This window comes from Canis lupus, chromosome 30 (assembly GCF_048164855.1).
Source record: "Canis lupus baileyi chromosome 30, mCanLup2.hap1, whole genome shotgun sequence".
Taxonomy (NCBI): domain Eukaryota; kingdom Metazoa; phylum Chordata; class Mammalia; order Carnivora; family Canidae; genus Canis; species Canis lupus.
This window is the reverse complement of record NC_132867.1, coordinates 14,915,042-14,937,993: the sequence shown is the minus strand read 5'-3', so window position 1 is coordinate 14,937,993 and position 22,952 is coordinate 14,915,042. Positions and strand designations below refer to the sequence as shown.

Sequence of the window (22,952 nt, the reverse complement as noted above, 5' to 3'; positions counted from 1 at the left end):
ATGTACTCTTGTATTAATTTGTCCTCTCAACAAGTGTTCTTAATCAGTGTTGTTAATTGAACCCTATAAATTGGACTTCAGGTTATTTTTCTTGCTTTGTGCTCCAAAAATTCACACTTTAGATCTAAGTTATAACAGCCTCTCTAGGAGGAATAGTTTATCATTTAGCTTTTATACAAGTATGACATGAGCTCATTATATTTCTGCCACTAGGTTTTATCGCTTTAATAATCTATTACAATATTTATAGAATGGCATGCTGAATCATTTTATATTTATCATATTATACAACAAATAGCATGACATGTCAATAAATCACCCTTTTTATGGACTGTTGAGATTATTCTTCCAAATTTGCATCAAAATGATGAGTCAGCATATAGTCTCTACCAAATCTAGTTTTGCATAAATTTATATCTTAGAATGGTTAATGCATATGGAAATTCAAAATTATTTGTATTATAATATTTACCAAAGTAAACTTACTTAGTTGTATAAAATATTAAATTTCAAAATAAAATATTTCTTATAAATAAGCTATTTATTGCCTTAGGAGTAATGTAAATCATCTAAGAGTAATAAAACTTTGTACAAATTGAGATTTCCAGTTAATATTTTTTCTGTTACAAGAATGAGTTGGAGGAAAGACTCTATTTTAATAATTAAAGCCCTCAGAAAAGAAAGGAATAGAGAAATATTGTTTAATCTACTAATATATAGACGAGAAAATGGGTTTACTTATGTTAAGGAATATAACGAGACTGACAAGGAAGTGAGATTAGAAGTTGAATTTTCACACACTTATTTCAGTGTTATTTTTTTCTTTAAAATTCAATCACTAAATTTTAAGAATTTAATGTTTTATATAAATATTAGATCAAGCCGATACATATGGTCAATCAAATTAGCCTAAATGGTGGCAGCATCTTTTGGAGTCCAAGTGCTATTATATTGGAAACATATTTGAAATAAACTTCTGTTGTTTCTGAGACACTCAGTTCATGATAAACCAAATTTAATCAAACAGCTTAGGAGATGCCTTAGTTTCTTTGCTTTTCCTAGCAATAGAGCAAACTAGGGCCTTGGAATTATTGGGAAGAAAAAAAAAAGAACTAAACTGAAACAAAATTGTGGTTTACCTTGAAGATCCATAAATATTCCAAGCTATATACAATTAAAAAAAAAAGGTGTTTTGTTGTTTCTATTCTTCCTTATCTTGTAATGTTTAATTGTACTCGATGTTAAAACATAAACATTTTGTAGAGGGCATAGTTTCTTCCAATTACAAAATATGAAATGTCTTTCTTTTATAGAGCTTCACAAATGTTCCAGTTACCAAGATTTGTCATGGCTTTCTATTCTTGTCTTACGAGAAATCTAATGGAAACATCAAAAGCTCCTCTAAAATGCACTCAGTATATTAGGCACAATTACAAATTTTTTTTAATTTTGATTTTTTAAGTATAGTTGACACACAATGTTATATTGATTTCAGGTGTACGCCATAGTGATTCAGCAAGTCTATCCATTATGCTCTGCTCACAAGGGTACCTACCATCTGTCACCTTACAATACTATTACAGTATCATTGACCATATTCTCTATGCTATGCCTTTTATTCCACTGACTTATTCATTCTGTAACTGGAAGTCTGTCTCTTCCATTCCCCTTTGCCCATTTTGCCCATCCTTCTATTCCCCTCCCCACTGGCAACCATCAATTTGATTCTCCGTTTATAGGTCTCATTCTACTTTTCATGTGTGTGTTCATTTGTTTTTCAGATTCCATAGGAAATCATATGGTGTTTTGCTTTTCTCTAACTTATTTCACTTAGCATAATACCCTCTAGGTCCATCCTGCTGTTGTTGCAATTTGAGCACTGTTATTAAGCACATAGTGTTTTAGGATTTTTATACTTAGGTAAGTTCAGAATTTTCAAAATATTGAAAAGTCAGTGTTTGGGATAAGTCCTATTAACCTTTCATTTCTTTGATTTATTTAACAAACTTAATGAGATTCTAATACATGACAGACACTGATTTAAGTGCTACAGTAGTGATTTAGCTGATTTAGGAGATAGAACAGGGAACAATACACAAAAATTGTGGTCTCCTTAGAACTTACCTTCTGTTGTGGTCAGATAGTCACAAAGAAAATAAAACACACAATATGTCATACGCTGATCAGTGCTGAGGGGAAAACATATACAGACTGAGAGGGAGGGAGGGAGGGAAAGGAAAAAGGAAGGACCTACAAATTGCAGTTTTAAATAGCATGGTCAAGGAAGGCCTCACTAGGCGGGTGACATTCAAGCAAAAACCCAAAGGAAAAGAGGGTAAGCCACGCAGCATAGCACAGTGTTTAAGAGCACAGCCTTTGCAGGTAGAAGATACTGCAGAGCCTGATGTGTTCAAGGAAGGGCAAGGAATTTTGTGGGACAGGTCTGTAGTAAGCTAGAGGCACAGCGAGAACATAGGAGGTAGACCAATCACGGGGCCAGATTATCCTGTTCCTTGTAGGCATTTGTAAAGTCTTAAACTTTTACTTTGAATGAGATGGAAAGCCACTGGAGAGTGTTTAACTAGACATGTGTCACGATCTGGCTTATACTGTAAAGGATCACTCTGGCTGCTCTTGGTAGAGGCTTTGGGAGACTAGGGTGTGTCCATAGGAAACACCAAGCTTTCCACTTGTGAACTAGACCCTATCATCTTTTACTTAAGCCAAGGACATTATTCCACTATCTTTCCCCTTTCTTCTGTATCAGCAATTCTCCTCCTTGCAATCAATAATTTTCTTCATATACAAACATGCTACAATCATTCCAGGTCACACAACCCTCTCAAGGTACTGTCTCTTTTCTCTCCTCCCCAGAGCTAAGCTGCTGTAGTAGTCTACCCCTGTTGAAATCAAATCCTTTCTTCATAGTTTTTGGAGATTTCAAAAACTTATGTCCAATCTGTCTTCTCCTTTGCTACTTTACAAAATGTGTGCTTGCCAAGGGCAACCAATACCGACCTCCTTTTTCCTCAAGTCTCAGTCTTTTTCTCAGCCTTTGATATAGTTGATTATTCACTTTAAGCATTTTCTTTACTTGGTTTCCAGGACACTATACTTTTGGTTCTATCTACTGAGTAAACTGCTGCTTCTTATGCTCCTTTTCTGGTCCCCATTTTCCTGATTTCTAAATTGTAGCCTGATGGAGCTAAATTCTGACACTAATCTCTTCTATCCAAATTTAATCCCTTGTTGATCTTGTGCTTTAACTCTCATACATATACTGCTAACTTCCAAATTTTTATTTGTTCTGCTAAACTCCAGAATTGTATATTCCACTGCTTGGTTGATATTTCCACTTAAAATCTAATAAGTAACTCAACATTATTATTGCAAAATTGATCCTCTGACCTTTCCCCCTTCAGAACTTGGTACTTCTAAAATCTTGCCCATCTCTGTAATTAAATTCCATCATTTAATTATTTAAACCAAAACCTATGGAGTGAACCAAAACTGTTATCTTTCTTTTATTCTTTTTCAATCCATCAAGAAGTTCTGCAAGTCTACTTTTAAATTGAACATAGAGGGACGCCTGAGTTGCTCAGCAGTTAGCTCAAGCCTTTGGCCCAGGGTGTGATCCTGGGGTCCCGGGATCTAGTCCCACATCCAACTCCCTGCATGGAGCCTGCTTCTCCTTCCGCCTATGTCTCTGCCTCTCTCTGTTTCTTTCATGAATAAATAAAATCTTAACAAAAATTAAAATGAATATAGATAGATCTGAGGTATTTTACACTGCTACTACATGATACACTCATCCAAGCCACTGTCAGCTCTCAGTGGAACACTGTCATGGTCTCCTATCATTTGAGTTTCTTAATCAAGAGCAGATGAGGCTATAGTGGGTTTATTGCCAATTCTTTCTTTTGAAATTATTATTATAGTTGTTGTTGTTATTTGGTGGTTCTTATATAATTGACTTAAAAACATCCTGAACATCCTCTACTAAAATCTTGAGAGAGGGACACTTGGGTGGATCAATGGTTGAGCGTCTGCCTTCAGCTCAGGGTATGATCCCGGGGTCCTGGAATGAGTCCCACATCGGGCTCCCTGCATGGAGCCTGCTTCTCCCTTGGCCTGTGTCTCTGCTTCTCTCTCTCTGTGTTTCTCATGAATAAATAAATTAAATAAAAACATTTTCGAGAGAAATTTCTTCCTGTGGTTGATTTTCAGTGGTGAGCTCTTGCTCAAGAAAAAGGGACAAATTTGAGGGTGTTAGCTAAGAGTAAACTTAAACTGAATTCAAAGAGAAGAGGTTGTTGTTTTATTAGGATCTGAAATTTTTTGGGAGTCTTAATATCACAGAAGCGAGTAAATTTTGCATAAAGGGCACCTTATAATTATCTCATTAGCCATCCAGTTTTTATAATACATCTAATTAAGTGTCACATTTCCTGGGTCAAAATTAGCATTTTATGGTTTGTAATTTTTACATTGCAAAAAATTTAATTTAATCATAATATTTAGCTGGTTTTCGATCATAAGTGCATTTTTAAGACATGTAGTTTACCCACATTGATAATTTAGCCCATTAAAAATCTTCAGATAAATACCAACTGCTTTTCATAATTCTCTGTTTTGTTTATCTGAAGTTGCTTTATCCTGAAGTCTTCCTTAAAATCTCATGTTTGTCAAAGTTGTTCTTTAGGTTATCATAAAACACTTTTGTAATTGGAAATCCCCCATCATTTCAAAGATAAATAAATGGAAGAACATAGAAATGAATTTGACCTCTGCAGCTTTGGCATCTTACTGAATTACTACCAAGTTTCTTATAAAAGCCATTAGCTCATTAGTAACTATATCATTTATAATATATTATATTAAATATAAAATATTATGAACTGGTTAGGTTATCTGGCTTCATGCTATGTAATTGCCCTTTTAAATTTATATCTCAACCAGGTTTATGTGCTTCGTAACATTTAGGATATATTCATATTTTTAAAGTGTTTCTTGTTTTAGTCAAGATTTGATGGTCTTCAAAAACAAGTTCCTGCTTTGATTTATATCAGTTTGTGAGCAATTTCTTCATTTTCTAATAGAATTTTTGAGATCATAGATAAATTAAGGAATGCTGTTGCCTTTTAGATTCACTAAGAGAGTTGGAAGACACTGATAGTGATACCAGAAATAATTTACAAGTTTAGGAAAGAGAAGAAAATGCTTAATAAAAACGGAACAAAATGTACTTTTAATGAATACAAGTTTTTTATTAGTGAAAAGCTGGTTTTTAAAAATAGCAATAAATGTGTATTTGTAGATTTGTAATTTCAACCTGATACCTGTCTCTGGTAGTTGACTCTAACTTTTTGTCTATTTTCTTCTTTGTGCAGCAAAAAACACACAAAAAACAAAAACAAAACTATTTTGGAGAATGTAATTCAATGTCAAAGGAAGCCTATTAATAGATGCTTTATGGTATATATTCTCAAATCCATGTTATACCACATCCTTTCCTACTTTATAAGCCAGTGGCTTAGGACATAAAAAAACTCAAAAACCAAAATTGGTGTTTCTTGAATCATTTGTGATTTGTTCACACACATTGTGTTTTAGTATTCTAGTAGTGTTTTGGTGGATTTAAAGATTGGTTTGCTCTATAACACTACAATCTAAGGAATTTTTTCTTGGCTTTTAAATTTAATCTCTGAGGGTGGATAAATCTTTGCCCTCCAAGAAAATCTTTCTTGGATTTTTTTTCTTGAAGCACATTAAATTTTTAGTTCTTTTAGGATATATATGAAAAGAGATTCAAAATATAGTGTAGAACATTTTCATCTTTCCCCTCTATTTTGCAGTGCAATTCAAAGGATAGCTAATACGACATTTCTCAGTTGATCTTTTTTTTTTTTTTTTTTTTGCTGGGATAAATATTAAACAAAACTTAAATATAGTAACCAATTAATTAAATATGACATTTCCTTTATTTATACTCCTAGATAAATTTTAAAAGATTTTATTTATTTATATGAGAGAGAGAGAGAGAGAGAGAGAACATGAGCAGCAGGGAGATGAGGGGTAAGGGCAGAAGGAAAGGGAGAAGGGGCTTAATCCCAGACCTGAGATCATGACCTGAGCCAAAGGCAAATGCTTACTGGACAGAGCCACCAGGTGCACCACTCCGAGATAATTTTTACCAGTAAAGACAGAAAAAGATCTTAGAAACTTGGTACATAATCAGGAATTCCAATGAATTCCTATAAAACATGTCCACATAATTCTAGATGAAGCGAAAGTTTGGTTTTGTTAGGACCTTTTGTTCTAGAATCTGAACACCTCATATTATGGCTTAAATTGCTATTCAGAAATAAAGCTCTTTCATATTATACACTATTATTAAAATAAAAGCTTAAAAAAGCAATATTTTACTGAATATTTTTAATACTCTCAGTGGTAAAAAGCTGTTATACAAATAAATACAAAAGATGACTGATACATGGCCAGTAGTCACAGTGTTTCAAGGAACTTTGGTGAAGGAATGTAGGCAGGCCTCAGAGGCAACTAGAACTAAAAAGTAAAGAATTTGCAGTTGTCTCTTTACCTATTCAGACATCAGTTTTCTCATTTCTTACGTGAAATCAGTACTATAATCTATATCCTAGGACTGATGGTATGATGCATATTAAGCATTCTTATACTTTGATATAGCAATTTTTCAATGTTCCACTGTAGACCATTATTTCTGTAATTTATTTTGTTTTCCTTATTCTTTCCCCAGCAACTTGAATTAATGGTTGAGGCCAGGATGATAGGACTGATCTACTTATTTTTCCAATACCTTCACTCAAATGTAGAGGAGGTTGTTCTAGCATCTAATTAAGTTTAGCATCCTTCTTTCAAATACATGACTTTAATATTTTCAAAACATTTCAGATGTTTCAAAAACTAAAGCCATCCTTTATTTGTGAAATTTTTAGTGTGAGCATTTTTCTTCATTAAAATGTTAAATTAACTGAAAAATTAAACACATTAAAAATAGGACAATTATATACAAACTAAATAATATTCAATTAGTGTGGAGAATAGTCAAAGTCATCTGAGATATTAATTGTTATAGGTAATCCTTGAATTGATATTAATTCAAGATAGTTAGAAAATTAAGAGTCCTTCTACATTATTATTTTATAAAAATTAATCACATGGGTGCAACTAGAAAGGTAAACAATGTCCTGACAAATGTGAACTTGGTACATTGCTTCGAACATGTACTCCAATATGATCTTTCTCTTGAAGTCAGGTAGATATGTAAAACTGATGTTTAAGGCCTATGCATAGGATATTACTACCCTTGTAAGTCATCAAATAATATATCATGGACTGTTGAAGTCAAGCCCTGGCTCAACATTTTGACTCTGCTGAATTGAAAAAGAAAATGAGCCAAAGAGAGAGCATCTTAAATCACAATGTCAGGGGACAGAAGAAAAGGAGAGTCCCAGGTCTACCCTTGGTTTTTTAATATGTAGGGAGCCTGCCACTAGTTAATGGAGCCCATGTATTGGTAAAATGTTAACCAATCAGATTAGTATTTCCTCTTTTTTAAAAAAAAATTTTATTGGAGTTCAATTTGCCAACATATAGCATAACACCCCATGCTCATTCCATCAAGTGACCCCCTAAGTGCCCATCACCCAGTCACCCCAACCTCCCTCCCACATCCCTTTCCACTACCCCTTGTTTGTTTCCCAGAGTTAGATGCCTCTCATGTTTTGGCACCCTCACTGATATTTTCACTCATTTTCTCTCCTTTTCCCTTTATTCCCTGTCACTAATTTTTATATTCCCCAAATGAATGAGACCATATAATGTTTGTCCTTCTCCAATCTACTTACTTCACTGAGCATAATACTCTCCAGTTCCATCCACGTCAAAGCAAATGGTGGGTATTTGTCATTTCTAATGGCTGAGTAATATTCCATTGTATCCATAGACCACATCTTCTTCATACACTCATCTTTCGAGGGACACCGAGGCTCCTTCCACAGTTTGGCTACTGTGGACATTGCTGCTATAAACATCGGGGTGCAGGTGTCCTGGCATTTCACTGCATCTGTATCTTTGGGGTAAATCCCCAGCAGTGCAATTGCTGAGTCGTAGGGCAGATTTATTTTTAACTCTTTGAGGAGCCTCCACACAGTTTTCCAGAGTGGCTGCACCAGTTCGCATTCCCACCAACAGTGCAAGAGGATTACCCTTTCTCCACATCCTCTCCAACATTGGTTGTTTCCTGCCTTGTTAATTTTCCCCATTCTCACTGGTGTGAGATGGTATCTCGTTGTGGGTTGATTTGTATTTCCCTGATGGCAAGGGATGTGGAGCATTTTCTCATATGCATGTTGGCCATGTCTATGTCTTCCTCTGTGAGATTTCTCTTCATGTCTTTTGCCCATTTCATGATTGGATTGTTTGTTTCTTTGCTTTTGAGTTTAATAAGTTATTTATAGATCTTGGATACTAGCCCTTTATCTGATACATTATTTGCAAATATCTTCTTCCATTCTGTAGGTTGTCTTTTAGTTTTGTTGACTTTCTTTTGCTGTGCAGAAGCTTCTTACCTTGATTAAGTCCCAATAGTTCATTTTTGCTTTTGTTTCCCTTGCCTTCATGGAAGTATCTTGCAAGAAGTTGCTGTGCCCAAGTTCTAAAAAGGTGTTGCCTATGTTCTCCTTTAGGATTTTGATGGATTCTTGTCTCACATTTAGATCTTTCATCCATTTTGAGTTTATCTTTGTGTATGGTGTAAGAGAATGGTCTAGTTTCATTCTTCAGCATGTGGATGTCCAATTTTCCCAGCACCATTTATTGAAGAGACGGTCTTTTTTTCCTCTTTTAAGAGGGGTGACTTAAGGAAACTGGAAAAGATGAGTAGAGACACAGGAGCATATCTTCTTCCTTAATTTATTATTAGAGAAAATAGATGTTTATGAATTAAAAAAATGAGAGAACAAAGCAAAGTTAAACTAATTGAGATTTACTAATAGATTAAATTTTATAAAGCTGGAGGAATTTGTCAAAAGTAAAAAATGAGACTTTCAGATAAAATAATCAACATAAATAATACACAAAAGAAAATAGCCTAACTTTGCTACTCTTTAATTTTTTAGTTTTTTAAAAAAAATATTTATTTATGAGAAACACAGAGAAAGAGTCAGAGACATAAGCAGACATAAGCAGGATCTCTGTTGGGAGCCTGATGGGGGACTGGATTCCAGGACCCCGGATCACAACCTGAGCCAAAGGGAGATGCTCAACCACTAAGCCACCCAGGTGCCCTGCTACTTTTTTTAAAATAGGAAAAAAATGCTCCATTTCAGGCATGGCCTTTTAAGGCATATGTAAAAAGAATACAAAAATAAGGTGAAGGTCAACAAAATGGTAAAATGGCATTTGTAAGATTCCAAAAGTAAGTTACTCCTTTAAGCAAAGATTAATGAAATGATGCTAATTTTATATAAGTAAAAATAATTTGTTACAATAGACTTTTTCATATTCATTAAAATATATATTTGGGGAGAGAGATCTAAACCAGAGGGACTGAACATGAACAAAACTAGAAGAGACAGACCCAAGGGCTAGTTATGAGCTTGGTCATGTTTATCCTACTGAATTCCTCATTGAAAGAATTATTTTGCCCCTATTCTGCTGGAATCATGCTCTGTTGGTGTGGAACTCTGTCATGCATCTTTCTGTGCCAGTACCATTTCCTGGTGGCTCATCCAGTATCAAAAATTGAGTAGCTTCAGTGGCTGAGAATGACCAGGGCAGAAAGCTGAATGTGGGTTTTCATCAGAGGACCAGGGGAGCTTGGTTATTTCTGCAGACTGGATGTAATGAGATTAAGAGCAGAGAATATCTGAGCATCTTTTGCACAACTAGGTTTCTGGATGCTGTCCCTTTGCTTGTAATTCCTGTCCAAAGTTAAGTGAGGGCAACAGTAAAAATAGATCTCTTCGGGATGCTTCCTATTTTCTTGGTAGGGTTGCTACCTTAGGTATAACGAGTATTGAAGAGCGTCAGCATGCTCTTTGCAAAACAAAATTATAATTTATTAGCAAGAATGAATTTGATATAATATTTTATATGATGTGATGGCATTTTTAGGCAAGTACCACTTCCTTGCCTCAGTGATTCTCTAAATTAGCCCAATAATGTTGATAAAAGAGCATCTAAAATCTAATCGCTTCTCTCCCTCAGTGGCTCTTCTAGCAGTCTATGGAAAGGGAGTAAAATCAGAAAGAAAAGTATATTCATTTCATAGTCATAAAGGCCAGCCTTAATGCCAAGAACTCTGTATTGTTATTATGTTTAAGTGTGATAATAGCCGTAGGAAACAATTGTTCTGTTTCTTATTTTAAAATGAATGATAAAACAGGATCAGAAAGGTTTAATAACTTGCCTTGGATCTTACACCCAAGTTGGTGGAAGAACTGGGGATTCAGCTTGAAAGCTGTTCACTTTAAAACTCTGTGCGAGTTCTAAAGCCTTTACCAGTTAGGAAATACCTCATATTAAAACTTTTCACAAAGCAAGGACGTTTGAATTGTGTTTATATGTACATTTTACCAAGAATATGTTGCCCTTACTTACATGATGACCATTTTACCGAGATTGAGATGTTTTTCCAGTGTTGGTTATAGGTGTGGTTTGCATCTCCTTTACAGTCATTCGGCTTCCATTTGAGATTAAATGGGGTTATATAAGTCAATACGCATGTTTTAGATTTTTTTTTTGTTTTTGAATTGCTGTACAGAAATAGCTGACCTATAAGGGAATTGCACAAGGTTTTTACTGGTACAACTGCTTTTAGTCTTGAAACACCAGCAAATAAATCCTCTGTCCCTGTGGCCAAAAAAGGCCATATTAGCCTGCAGTTGAAACTAGCAGGCATTTTAGAATAACACAAAAAATTGGTGTCATAAAGAATTATACTGACATTTTACAGTATATGCATTCTTTTTATGGGGGGTGGAGGTGCTTCATTTATGCGTTCTAAGGAACAGAATTTAGCTAGTAATTAAAACTATTTAACCCACATAAAGTCTTTTATACAGGCTATAAAATTAATTTTATTACAGAAATTACATTACACTTAACAGCTGATGACCTTATCTTACTGCAGTAATGTATTTTTTATTAAAATGAAACATTGTGTTTCAGAAGCAGAAGCCAAGAATCAGGCCTTGAATCGGAAAGGGCCACATGTATCATGTACAATCGCTGTCTTCTAAAAGAGCATATAACCTCTTGTTTCTCAGTTTATGATTGCATCAAGATGAGCAGATTTAAACTCTAATTAAAGAGATGCCATACATTTTCTTTTTACAACTTGGGTGACTTTAACTGTTGTATTGTCAAACCACAGCCTCAGTAAATATTAACTGTTATTTTGGTCTTTTATGTAAGCTCCGATGTGTAGGTTGAATTTATCACGAAGTCACAGTATTGACTATCTTTTCACTAGCCAATACTTTTGTTTAATTCTGGCATACCTACATACTACAGTGTTTTATTTGCTGGCAGTGCAAAGTGAATTATATTTGCTTTTAGTTATTGCTGATCATTTAAAAGACATAATTTGCTGTGGTACATGACAAACACAATATGGATGGCAACTTAAATAATTAATTATGTTAATGAATGGAATAATGTTATTTTAAATATTTTCCATTATGGATAGAAAAGCAAGTAATGCTATTAGGGATTAGGGTACTTTGAAGTCTTACATAGGTTTAATAATCTGTTTTAAAACCTTAATGAATTTTTAATATTGGGATCTTTTGTGAAAGAATAAATTGCATCACTTCAGATCATATGGTTTGGGTAGTATTTTTCCTGAGTTATTATTATCAAAAAATTATACAAGTGACTGAGTGTGACTGACTAGGAAACTCATACTGCTATACGACACTAAAATTTAAAGACATTTTAAATATAAGGACAAAAAAAGGGTAAATTCTAAAATAACTTTAGATGTTGTGTTGTAACAGAAAAAGGGAATAGGATAAAATAATCAAGGAAGTGTTTGGAAGGAGAGAGAATAGATTTAAAGAGAGATTCTATTTGAATTCAAAGACAAACACTAGTTACCAATTTCCACTGCTAATTGTATGATCTCTCCACCAAAATAAAACAAAAGATTATAATTCCTCGTTTCTTAGAATGAATGACCAAGTGCAGGCTTATTACTAATAACACTGCCCTCAATCTCTATTCTCCTTTCTGGGAGTACTGCTTTATTGCTCAAAATTGAAAAATACTGGAAAATATTTTTCCTTAGCAGTGATGAGTAGAAAGCAATACAAGTATTCATATGATAGAGTTTAATAGATGCAGTCTTATAACAACCCGTATTTTCATCCCTGGTTGTGGGTTGGGGGTAATTTTCTTTTGTAAATAAGTCTGAGTTAATATTTTAAAATTGTCTCATTATTTAAATAATGAGGTTACTTTACAGAAATACATTTGGATGTATTTGGAGGATTTGAGGCACTTTTTGGTAGAATCTTAGAGTTAATTCAGTGACAATATTATTGGTTTATTTAATATTTGAATAACATATGATATATACAATATATATTAAAGGATTAGAAAAGCAAAATGTTAAAAATGGTTAGAAAAGATTACACATTTGGAAATACGTAATTAGACTAGACAATATATTCTGTAAGTACTATTTTAGAGATAATTAAGCCATTTTCATATTTAACTTCCAAATTGGAGCCTTATTCACTCTGTTTAAAATAAGTGTATCCTAGAAATAAATGTTTTTCTTTAAAATCAGTGTTTAGTGAAGTTCTACTATAACTAGAAATTTAGTTTTGGGAATTATGTTCAATGAAATGAAGCTATGAAGACATTATGGTAGAATATTAGTAGACCTAAATTCAGTTATAAAGTAAGGTTTGACCAAGAATGCTTAAATTATAAAGAAAGGACTAACATAAAAGATAATTTCTACAAAAAATTCTGAAAATTGGCTTCACCAAAAACATTGTTATCAGGAAAATGAAGAATGGAAAATTAGACCAATATAAGCCTGGTTGTTGCCCTCAAATATTTCACTTCAAGAAAGTACTGGAATAATGTAACATAACTTGATCTTGATATTAACATAATGTTTGGATAGTTTCTCTATGGTATAGAAGCATGACTCATTTTTATTTATTTATTTTTAAATATTTTACTTACTTATTCATGAGAGACACGGAGAGAGAGGCAGAGACACAGGCAGAGGGAGAAGCAGGCTCCATACAGGGAGCCTGATGTGGGACTCGATCCTGGGACTCCGAAATCACGCCCTGAGCCGAAAGCAGATGCTTAACCACTGAGCCACCCAGGGATCCCACATTTTGACTTCTTATCTCACTAAACATGTGTGAGATAAAATCTAGCCAGAGGAAAGCACGTGACCCGGAAGTCAGTTTACAAGCAATTTACTGAGGATCAGCCGTTCTATTGGGGTTTGCAGCCCTTGGCCAGGATGCTAATGGAGACACCCTTTTCTAGCCATTAGGTCAATGCAGTGTATTCCTAACATCAGAAAACAGGATATTTTCATGTATCAACACTTACTTTTCATGGTTGCTATTAAATATTCCTAACATAGCAAGACACCCAAGGTGTTTACCATTCAGTCCTGATCTAAAATTCAAGCATGATTATTTTTAATGCTCTCTTAAAGTAACTGGTTCAAGGCTTTATGGTGGGAAGAAGTCCGGATTATATTACAAAAACCAGTATCTCAGTCTTTGTGAAAGGGCATATTTTCCTTAAAAGTGTATCACATTTTCTTTATTTCTATAAAAGATGCTAATTTTGGCCAGTGTTGGATTTCAGATCTACCCTGAATTACCCTAAAACTGATCTGTGTAATTGCTTACAGTTTTTGATCATATAGGTCCACTCACTGTCTATTCACATGTCACATTTATAAGTGAAAGTGTTTTAAGATGGAATGTTAGTCTTTATTTTTATCATTTCCACCTGAGAGTCAAATTATCTGTTAAATTTTGGTTTAACCATCTAGAATAGATCTAAATATGCCAGGGATATGTAGAAAAGACATATAAATCTGCAAACAAAACAGAAAATAGGGCATATTTTTCCTTTGGAGTAATGGAATTGCCATATTTAAAGCATCTATACAGAATATTTCAAATCCCTTGGTTTTGGCAATATCAGATGCAATTGAACTATAGTTTTTAATATTCCCTTTTAAAAATATTTTCTAGTGCTGGAAAGACTGGTTTGTTTATGGAAAAAGTAGCAATTGATTGAAATTTATAGCTTCTCTTTAAAAAAGAAAGCCTTTTTAGAATCAGTGGCAGAACAATATGCATTAGTAGTTCCATTCAAACCACTTTAAGTGCAAATTCATGAGAACTATTAAAAATTTTTTATACTTTTTATGAAATTAAATATATATGTATGATATACTCTCTATGACATGTACAAATCGCATTCTTTCTTAAGATACATTACTCAGATACTTACTTGATGGAAATTAAGAATCTAAGTTTCCAAAGCATAATGTAAATGCTAAAATTTTATTCTGGCTCTGCTTCTTAATAAATATATAAATGGTCATGTAACTGAACCTATATGAACCTGTTTTCTCTGTAAATGGGGATAATTATACCTCAATAAACAGGTATTGGAAAGAGTAATAGTTTATACTGTGAGTTTAGCCTCACAAAGTAATCAATAAATGATGGTAATGATAATAAGAATAATAGATAATTCATTGTTTTAGTACTTCTTATGTTTGAACATCCACTGCAAAATTGGATAAAAATGAAAAATTCATCTATATTACAGAAGCATAAATAAACACTTCACCTATACCTCACTCCACTCAGCGCCCTATACAGAAATTTGCCATCAGGATACAACCCAAATCTGAGGCCACTAGCACTTTCGGTCTCCCTTTACATAGTTCTTTTTCTCATCTCTCGCAACTTTGTGACCAAAGAATAGAAAATGATACACATGCATGCAGACACACACACACACACACACACACACACACACACATACACACACACCAGAAACACTAAAAGATAAAACCTCAAGAACAAAACTCTCAGTGCAGAGGAATGCAGAGCCATATAGAACATACTTTCTTTTCCTAGTAAAATGGGAAGTAAGACTCAGATTTTTGTGCCTGGCAAAGATAACTGGCCCAACACAGCCATTCGTTTTCTTCCTGTACTTAAGTGAATTAATTCAGTCAACAAATGTATAGCAACTAGTTCCTTTTTACATAAAAACAACAGCAACAAAAAACCAAAGCAGCTTGTGTAAAGTCTTAAAAAAGCATCATGTGTTCGGAGAGCCATGTGAAGTTTAGATAAAGGGAGTATAGGAAGGATAGTGGGGAGTGAGGAACAAAGACAAAAGGGTAAAAAGACATGGTAAAGGAGGATGAGTTCAATGCTACAGGTGACAGCTTTTTAAATAGAAGAGCTACCTGGTTGAATATTGCCCTTTTAAAATATAGCCCCTTTGTTAACTGTGAGATTGTTCATGGGGGAATGACAAGTTAGAGTGGGAGCAAGTGTCGAGGCTTTTGTCCTTACCTCCTTCAGGTGTGTATCCAAATATTGCCCATTTATATAAACAAATCCTGATTACCTTACTTGTGTAACGACCCCAGTCACCTTAATCCCCATTTTCTACTTTATTTTTCTTTTTAAGAAAATATTTAATGAACAGCTGAATTATGACGTTCCCACTAGGATGCAGGCTTTGTATTTGTTGGGTTTATTACCATAGCATCTGTGACTAGAATATTGCCAAGGACATAATAGCTACTCAGTAAATACTTTTTATTTTTAATACAATGAGTGATTTTTTCCAAATGTGAATGTACAAAGACCTGAACTAAGCAATCACCATGGGCATGGAGTAGTAGACACAATAGACTGAAGAAGCTTTTCTAAATTACAATCAATAAAACATATTTGGTGATATGGTAGATAATGAAAAAAATAGAAGAGGGGGCTCCAACATTTGTCTGTGGGCCAGTAGAATTATAGATGTGGAATTTTGGAGAAACATCTGAGATTAGAGATTTATAAATGATCAGAAAATATTGGCCATGGAAGACACTAAGTACAAAAGTCAAATAGAGAGCATAGGAAGATAGTAGATATACTGTAAAGTTTAGATCATTGGGAAAATATTAAGACTTTAGGAAAGAAACTTCTAATTTTTTTAAATGAGGATAAAAGATAGCAAAAATTCAATTGTTTCTTTCCAAAGTTTTTATAGATTTGAATTGAAGGAACTATTGAGAGTCTTTGAGACTGACCACTATTCACCATGGGGTTAAAGCACCTTTTTTTCTTTCTTTCTTTCTTTTTCTTTCTTTTTTTTTTTTTTTAAGTAAAGCATGGAGAGGAAAATATAACACTTTTTTTTGGTCAGCACATTTTGTGGGTTTTTTTTTTGCATTTTAAGGTAGAGAAATTATTTAGGTTTTAGATCTCAAAATTGTGTAGACTGACAACTGAACTCAGTCTCTTTGGTGATAATAAGGCAATGGTTTGCTTTCTATGCTCTTATTTCTTGTTGAAAGACTGCCTGTGGTTCTATATTTTACAAAGCAACAATAATTGAATCTTCAATATCTCTTTAACTCATGTTAGCATGTAGCCTTTTTCTGGTGCCTGTCCTTTCTCTCTTCTTTAAATAGACCACAAAAATTCCATAAACAGCAATTTCTACAATGATGGGCATATGATGGTTACTACTTCTGAACTGCTTAGTAAAGGAGCTTTTTGAAGCCATCATATAGTGGTAAGCTTATTCCAACTTATACCCAGAAAACTGTCCCTTCCCCACTCCCAGCCTATTATTTGTATGGAGACTGAGAGTGATTACTAGCTTCATGGAAAAAAAATCCACAGACTTAGTGAAAAAATCCAAGAATTTCTTGGGGTTTCTGAGAAAAAAAGGCAGAAACTTTTCCTTTTTATTCTATGCTGAAAGAATGTGAAAAAAAGAAGCTGTCATCTTATAATCATAAGGGTAAGAAACTTAGTATGAAGCTAAATAGAAGACTATGAACCTAAGGAACAAAAAGAGAAAAATAATCGTTAATAAGTTCTTCATAAAACTACATGTAGACTTTTCAGTTATATGAATTGAAAATTGCAATGTTACTTAGGCCATCTTGTTAGTCTTCCTTTCTCAGAGTCCTAATAAATATATTGATCATATAGCACATAACTATGCTACACATTTTATAAAAATTATATTGTATAATCCTCACCACAATTCTATAAGGCAATCGTACCATTTAATAGATGCAGAAGATGAAGAACAGAGAGATTAAGAGGTTTATTCAAAATCACATTGTTAATTGAGGTGCAATGCAGAATTTGAACCCCAATCCTGTTTTAAATCTTAGTTAATACACATAATATTATTTCATCTGTCTTGACCAGAATTTGGCTACACAAATTAGGATCTCCACTATAGTCTCTGGCTTGAATTTCCCTCTAAGCATGGCTCAATGTAGTCCTTCTCATTGTCATGTCCACAGAATAGTTTAAAAGTACAGGGTTTATATTTCTATCTATATCTATATAAAGAGACTGATGAATTTCCATCTTACAGAAAGGAATCTCATTAATAAAGTCCTTGCTGCTCAAGAGGCAATTAGGATATTCCCCATGGACTCATCCAATCCCCAGTCCACATCTTATTCAGTGAAACATATGGAAACCTAGCTTAATTAAATTAATACAATAAAATGAAGTACTTAAGAATTCAGAATGTGTCCAAGGTAGTACCAGCTATATTACTTGGGTGATCTTTAGACATTTTTCTTTGAAAAAAACCTCATTATAACACCTGTGTGCTTGAAAATGCTAAGTGTGCACTTAAATCTTACCCATAATCTACTTCAATGTTTGTGTAACACAGACTCCAAATATATATATATATATATATATATATATATATATATATATATATTTGTGTATATGTATAAACATATATTTAAGAGTATTTCTAAAATTCTTAAGAATCATCAACTGTACAAATAGACCTAACTGTATTGAGTCATTTGGAGAATAATTTTAATTTGGCTCTGATATATGATTTGGTTAATAATCTAGTGAATTGCATTCTAAGAGGTACAAAATATGGGAGAATAAACATGCAATAATGTTAGGTGATATATATATATGCATATATATATATGTACATATATATATATATATATATATATTACATGCATGAGTCTCAGTGTGTATTTCATTCTCAAAGACACCTCAGAAAATGTCCTACTTTAGTTAAATGTTAAAGAAATGCCATGCAACTTTGTGTTCATTCCTTAATCTGATTTACAAAAAACTAAAACGCTCCATCAAGGAATCCCAATTTTTGTTATCAATTTAAAAAGGTGAATAGAAAGTCACAAACATTGCATTTTATAATTTTTAAATTGAGATAAATTAAGAAGGGATTTTTGAAAATAAAGAAATATAAGTTGGACTTCTGGCTTCTGATTCTACTTGTAAAAGAGCTAAAAGTCACCACTTTATCCTAATGATAAAGAAAAAGCATAACAAATAGAAAAATTAACAGTTCTTAGATCCATCAGAGAAGTGAGGTCATAGGAAAAAATTATTTCCCCCAAATTAGAGAAACAGATAGGTAGATAAAGAATCACAACTTCCTGGAGTAGAAACCCACCAGCAGCAACCTCCACAGGAGCCAGTGCAGTGTAGGCAAACCTCAAATGAAACATAGTATATATTGAAGAAAAATTCTCTGTTACTTCTGGCAGAGGGAGGAGTAAAGGATCCATCTAACATGCCCGAGCTTCCGGTATTTCCCCATAAGGCCTGTTGTCAAGATATACTGTTTTACCAGAGCCTACCCTAACTAGAGGAAGAGAAATAACCTGAGCCTCGTCTACCTGGGGGAAGAGAAATACCCAACTCCAACAACCTCTAGCCCTCTCATGTGGGGAAGGGAAATACACAATAGTATCCCCCTCTAGCCTTCTTGTTCCATCTAATGGGAGTGGCTAGAAACTGAGAAGCACTAATAAAGTTCACAGACTAGAGACATGAGCTCCCCAATACTCTTAGACCTAGTTATAGGACTATAACATGCTATTTCCCCCATTCCTTATCACTATATTACTAAAGGCATATTTTGTGCAGTATATCATGGTTGCTTTTAACAAAAAATTAGAAGGTATACTAAAAGGAAGAAACAAACTTTGAAGACACTGAACAAGCATCAGAACCAGAGTTAGATATGGCAGAAATGTTAAATTATCAGAATTGGAATTTTTTAAAACTATGATTAATATGCTCAGGGATTTAAAAGAAAAAGCACACAGTATGTAAGAACACATGGGAAATGTAACCAAGCAGGTGGAAATTCTGAGAAAGGTTAAAAAAGAAAAGCTAGAGATCAAAAACACTGTACCAGAAATGAAGAATGCCTTTGGAGAACTGTGGGATAACTACAAAAAGGAAAACATACACACAATTGGAATACCAGGAGAAGAAAGGAAGGAAAAGAAGCAATATTTGAAGTGATAATGACTGATAATTTCTCCAAATTAATGTCAGATAACAAAACATAGATCAACGATTCTCAGAAAACATTAAGCATTAAAAAATGAAGAAATAAATAAAAAGAAAATGAAAAAATCTACTTCATACACCTTACACCCAAGCAAATAATTCAAACTTCAGAAAATCAAAGATTAGGGGAAAAAAAGGAAAGATACCAGACAGGAGAAAATACCTCTAGAGACATAAAGGATTACATCTGACTTCTCTTCAGAAACCATGCAAGCAAGAAGAGAGTGAAATGAAACATGTAAAGTGATGAGAGATCAACCCCACCAACCTAGAATTCTGTACCATGTGAGACTAAGCTTCAAAGTAAGGAGAAATAAAAATTTTCTCAAAAAAAGAGATCTATCTTGTGAGAAATGTTAAAATAAGTTCTTTAGAGAGAAGAAATATGACATAGGTCAGAAACTTGAAACTACATAAAGGAAGAACATTTGAAAAAGAATAAATGAAGGTAAAATAAAAACATTTACTTTTCTTATTCTTAATCTGCCAGACAAAGGATTGTTCAAAATAAGAATAGCAATGAAGTATTTGACTATGTATTCTCATGCCTAAGTATTCTTATGTTAAATGAAATGAATTGTATAATGGCAATGATTTAAGGGATAAGAGGAAGGAATTGAGAATATTTTTGTTGTTGTAAGGTACTCTTACTACACATGAAGTGGTAGTGTTATTTGAGAGTGAACTTAGATTAGTTGCAAATATATATGGCAACCCTAGAGCAACCACCAAAAAACAGTACAAAAAAAGTATGATTGATATGCTAAGAAAGGAGGGAAAATGGAATCATATGATTGTTCAATTAAAACCATGGAAGACAGAGAAAGAGTAGAGGTCAAAAATAGGAACAAAGAACAAACACAACAAATACAAAACAATAATAAATACAGTAGATATTAATTAACTCAATAACTTTAATAATCACCTTACATATCAATGGTCTAAATCCAATAATTAAAAGAGTATCAGAGTGTATCAAAAAACAAGACCGAATTATGTTTTTTCCAAGAAACCCACTTTAAATATTAAAACATATATGGATTAAAGATAAAAAGATAGAGACAAGAACCACACCATAATAACACTAATCAAAAGAAAGCATGAGTAGCTCTATTAATTTCTGAGCAAGGAAAATTATCTAGGATAAAGAGGAGCATTATATATGATAAAGAGATCAATAATCCAAGAAGACATAAAAATTGTTAATGTATATGTGCTTAACAAAGAGGGTCAAAGTGCATAAGGCAAAAACTTATAGAACCACAAGGATAAATACATGAATCCACTATTATAGTTGGAGTCTTTAAGACATATACAATAGTAAAAAATTCAGAAGGATATAGCTGAACTCAACAGCACTATCAATCAACTGGATATAATTGATCTATATCTATATATGTGTATCATATAGAGTACTTCATCCAATAATAGCAGATTACACATTTTTCTCAAGCTCACATGGTACATTCACCAAGCTATACCACACTCTGAGTCACATACCACAAGAAATTTAAAATAGGAATCATACAATGTCTGCTTTCGGTCCAGAATGGAATTAAAATAGAAATCTAACAGAAAAAATAGCTGCAAAATCTAAAATACTTTAAGATTAAACTACACGTTTCTAAATGACACATAAATCAAAAAAGAAATCCTAAGGGAAATTAATGAGTATTTTTAAGTAATGAAAATACAACTTATCAAAATTTGTGAAATGCAGTGAAAGCAGTGCTTAAAGGTAAATTCATAGCATTGAATGCATATATGAGAATGAAGAAATATCTAAAATCAATAAGCTTCTACCTTAATAAACTTAAAGAAAAATACAAGTTTCATCCAAAAGTAGAAAGAAGTAAAGAAATTATAAAAATTCAAGCAGAAATTGATGGAATTGAAAATAGAAGATCAGTAGAGAAGGTTAGCACTCAAAAGCTGATTCTTTGAAAAGATAATAAAGCCACCAGGCAGGTTACTTGAGAGAGAGAGAGAGAGAGAGAGAGAGAGAGAACACAGAATACTAATATCAGAAATAAAAAATGCATCACCACAGATTTCATGAATATTAAAATGATAGTAAAGGAATACCGTGGACAACTCTATGTCTACGAATTTGATAACCTAGATGAAATAGACCCATTTTCTTAGGAGATATGAGCTGCTATAACTCACACATTCAGACAATCTGAATAGGACTATAGCTGTTAAAGAAATTAAGTCAGTAATTAATAACCATTCAAAACAAAGCAACAGGCCAGATGGGTTCATGGGTAACTTCTAACAAACAGGTAAGGAAGAAATTAGATCAGTTCTCCAAGTCTTATTAGGAAGATCAACACACACACATATATGAAGCCAGTATTGCTCCAATACCAAAGTTAGACAAAGACATTATAAGAAAACTATAGACCAATGTTTCATGAATATAGATGCAAAAACTCTCAATAAAACTTAATAAATGAATTCAACAGTGCATAAAAAGAACTATACAACATGAACAAATGAGATTTATCTGAGGTCTTCAAAGTTGGTTAAACATTCAAAAGTCAATTAGTATGATCCATCATAACAACAGATTTAGATTAAAGAAAAAGAAAAATCATATTATTGTAGCAATACATGTGGAAAAAGCTTTTGGCAAAATTCAACACACAGCCACAATAAAAACTCAGTAAATTGGGAATAGAGGGGAATTACCTTAACTTTGATAAAGAATATCCACAAAGAATATCCACAAAGAATCTACTGCTTCTATCATACTTAATGTTGAAATACTTAAAGCTTTTCCACGAAGATCTGGAACAAGTACAAGATATCCCCCATTGCTTTTAAACAATATATTAGAATTCCTAGCTAATAAAATAAGACAAGAAAAAGAAATAAAGAGGTATACATTTTTGGGAGGAAAAAATAAATATGTATTGCAGATAACATGACTATGTAGAAAAACTGAAAAAATCAATAACAACCAAAATCCTTTACTGGAACTAATAAGTGACTATAGCAAAGCAGCAGGATAAAAAGTTAACATACAGAAGTCCATTTCTTTCCTATATACCACTTGTGTATCTCACTATACAAGTGAGATTTGAAATTAAAAGCAGGTTATTATTCATATTAGCACCCCAAAAAAGACACAGAATATTTTACAGTATGTTTAGGAAGAACAAAATTGGAGGACTGACACCACCTGCCTTCAAGACTTAATACAAGCCCATGGTAATCAAAAAAGTATGGTATTGGTACTAGTGAAAGAATAGACAGTTAAATCAATGGACCAGAATAGAG

At 33.2% G+C, this 22,952-nt stretch overlaps 1 protein-coding gene and 1 long non-coding RNA gene across 2 annotated transcripts in view; one reads left to right on the top strand and one right to left on the bottom strand.

The window, feature by feature from the left end:
* The window catches only part of ROBO2 (roundabout guidance receptor 2), a 1,635,491-nt gene that overhangs the window by 145,330 nt on the left and 1,467,209 nt on the right, over positions 1–22,952 (top strand). The window lies entirely within an intron of this gene.
* The window catches only part of LOC140621464 (uncharacterized), an 82,519-nt gene continuing 65,464 nt past the window's right edge, over positions 5,898–22,952 (bottom strand). The window contains exon 5 of the long non-coding RNA XR_012021170.1: positions 5,898–8,946. This is a non-coding gene — a long non-coding RNA (uncharacterized lncRNA). The remainder of the gene's footprint in view (positions 8,947–22,952) is intronic.